Consider the following 3,635-nt stretch of genomic DNA (forward strand, 5'->3'; position numbering starts at 1 on the left):
CAGGCAGTCATGTAATTCTTCGTCACAGCAAACAGTATTTCGCGGGAAAGGTAGAGGTTCAGCCGGATTAAGAACACAACACCTCTTAATTTGAATGTGAGGGGCAAACAGAATTAATTCATACCTTGTCAGCCGTGCAGAGGTGAGGTGTTGCGTTTGGGTTTTATTCAATAGGATATCTACAGAGTGAGGTACCATCAAAATTAAATCATGGCCTAGGACCATTCCCTCACTCTGTTTTACAGACTCGGCAGCAGCAGCGACAGCTCGCAAACATCTTGGCAAAGCGCATGCGACAGGATCAAGGGCGGAGGAGTAGTAGCTGCACGGCCTATTCTTCCCTCCGTGTTCCTGTGTTAACACAGCCAAAGCACATCCATCACATTCATGCACAAACAACACAAAGGCCTTATCATAATTTGGAGTACCCAGAACCGGTGCAGAACATAATGCGGTTTTGAGAAGCTCAAATGATCGTTGATGTTCCGACTTCCATGGCAGTGGCAGAGAAATGCCCTTCTTCGTCAAAGCCAACATCGGTTTTATCACTAGTGAGAAGTTCGGGATCCACAACCTACAGTAAGAAGCCATACCTATTAAGGCTCTGACTTCCTTCTGTGTATTTGGAACAGACAGGCCAGAAATGTGTTTTATTCTTTCAGGTGTCAATCTTCTCCCCTCCTTTGACAGGAGGTTCCCCTAAATAGGCGACCTCCTGACAACAATATTGAAATTTTTTGAGCGAAGCTTTATGACCAATTTTAGCTAGATGAACAAGCAACAGTACAGTGCCTTCTTTACAAGCACTTTCAGAATCTGCATCCAAAAGCAAATCATCGACATACTGGAGCAGTGTACAAGTAGGTGGCAATTCAAGGGTGTCAAGCTGCTCTTTCAAAGCTCTACTATAAATGCTTGGACTTTCAGTATACCCTTGAGGTGCCCGAGTAAATGTAAATGAACGTCCCCCCATGGTGAACGCAAACAAATATCTACTCTCTTTGTGTATAGGAATGCTAAAGAAAGCATTTTTTAAATCCACAACACTGAAGTGCGTAGCCATAGCAGGGATCATTGTTAGTATTGTTGTTACATCAGGCACAATTGGAAATTGTGGGGCGACGACTTTGTTAATAGCACGAAGATCAATTATGAACCGGTACGGGATTGCATTGTCGCCTTTCTTGTATACAGGCAAAATCGGGCTGTTACATAAACTACCTGCAATCTCCTCAATCACCCCACGATGCACAAAATCGGAGACAATGCACTTCAAAGCACGTTCGCCCTCAACTGATATTTTATACTGCGGAATGCGCAGTAATTTAACTCCACGTTTCAAAACTATTTTGACGGGTTCAATCTCTAGTACCCCGACATCATTGTCGTCCACTGCCCATAAACATTCCGGAACAACGCTAAACTCAGGAGGCAATGGTCGAATCAGAAACTGAAAATTGGGAAGTTGCTGTGGTGAAACCGTCAGTCGTACTCCGTCAGAGGAACAATGAATTACTGCATTCAATTTCTTCAACAGATTCAACCCCAGCAAATTCTCTCCACAGTTCGAAGTCAGAAGGAAGGGACAATGGTCCGTAAAGGGACCCAGAGAAACAGACACCGGTGAAGAAACCGGACAAACAATTGGTATACCAGAAAACCCTACAGAAAGATTTGTTTGCCCTGACAGTGGAATGTTTGGAACCCGGGAATGATCAATGGAGCACTTCTGTGCTCCAGTGTCTATCAAAAACTGGTGTTTCCTATTCCCCACTAACAATTCAACGTAGGGGCCTTTCTGATTAACGGGAATAGGTAAAGGTTCCAAACCCTGCTTCGGGCAGTCCCAACAAAATAAAATGTCGTCGGAAGGAAGCTCTTCAGAAAGGTAGGCAGCAGAAGGGTGATCAAATATGTTTCTTGCGTCCACACTCGAGGTCTGATTTTCCTGTGAAAAAGGTTGCTGAGGATCTTGTGAAAACTGACCTCTATCAGGGCCCCCTGCTCCAGGGCGACTTCTAGGTCATCTACCCATACTCCCAAACGCATTGTTTCACCTTTGTCGAAGGACGGGGCACTGTGCTCGCCAATGACCTTCCTGGCGGCAATAGGCACATTGATTAATATCACAGAACCCAAAGGAGCGTTTCCTTTTGGGATATATTGACCTCTGGTCTGTGTCGTACCTCCTCTGGGGTTTCTGACAATTTGTTGTAATAATACTTTAGCCCTCAGATCTCCTTTCCTCTTCTCTATTTTCTCCTTTTCATTATTAACACGGTTCTCATAATACTGAGCCATGTGCAAAACTTCAGATTGAGATTTCGCCTGCCAAGCGCTCTCAGAGGACATAATCTGTGACTGGATGTCGGGCAACAATCCACGTACAAATTTGTCCACAAACAACCTTTTCCCAGACTCTGTACCCAAGTCCTGTCCACTGAAGTCAGAAAATACCTGTTCGAATCTATTAAAGAATTCGGTGGCGCCTTCAGTTTTTCCTTGAACACAGGCCGTAAGCTTGTCCCAAATAATTCTTTTCTCTGGAATTATAGTTTTTAATTTTGTGACAATTCTATCAGGCAAAGTGAGTATTACCTGAGGTGGTTTCTCACCAGCTGGTCTTTCCCCATCAAACCTAGTCATGTTAGCCCACGTATCTCCCAACCCTGGCACATCGTCTATTGTCCGAACCTGCTTCCATAAATCTACGGGTAGGAGTACAGGAAATAGCAAGTCAATATCACTTAAGGTGAACACGGAGGACTGCAAAACGGACTCTATCTCTTTGTAAAACCCTGTCGGGTTTTCCCTGATATCGGGAATTGATTGTCTAATAGTGTTCACTTCCTGTGGTGAAAACGGGACGTGAACAAATTGCGATACATAATGCGCAGGGATATCCATAGCGGGTGCACCAGTCCCAACGTTAGCAGGAATCTCAACCTTTGGGACAAATGTCGGAGGAACCTCTCTCATAGGCAACTGAGATATAGGTAACTCCGACCGCTTACTAAGCAACAGAGCCAGGTCGAGCGCTAAGGCAGTCGAAGAAGTGTCGGGCGAAAAAGCCCTTTTACAAAATCCCAATAACTCTATAGGACAACTAACCTTCTTCCTTACACATTCTTCCTGCAGGTACTGTACCATTACCTGGATCACCTTCCTTTGCATTTCTACTGTATACTGACTATACGTGTCATATACTTCATCTGGCGGAATCGATGAATCCGAGATCCATCGAATCGCATCTTTGGTACAAATTCGTACTTCCTCAGGTGCCGATCTACGACACGGAAGGAACCGTTTCTGCACATACATACTGTCGTCTTCATCATCCTCATCTCGTGATTTTTCAAAGTCCCTCCTATACTCAAACAATCTTTCAACATGACCATGTACTTTCTCCTCTGTGTCCCTCGAAAGTGCTAAAGCATTTAAATCCCTCACCCCTTGTGGTAGATCCGAATTTTGTAATCTAGCCCACATCACACATAAATGTGTCCCCAAACCTTCGATAAAAACATTTTTCTCGGGAAAACTGTTCAAATTGAATAATGTGGAAAAAACATTAACTTGATCACCCTTCTCCATACAGTGCTTAGCCCATGCAAACAATTCCCGTTTCTTGTCTG

Source organism: Ambystoma mexicanum, chromosome 2q (assembly GCF_040938575.1).
Source record: "Ambystoma mexicanum isolate Mex_15411 chromosome 2q, UKY_AmexF1_1, whole genome shotgun sequence".
NCBI lineage: Eukaryota > Metazoa > Chordata > Amphibia > Caudata > Ambystomatidae > Ambystoma > Ambystoma mexicanum.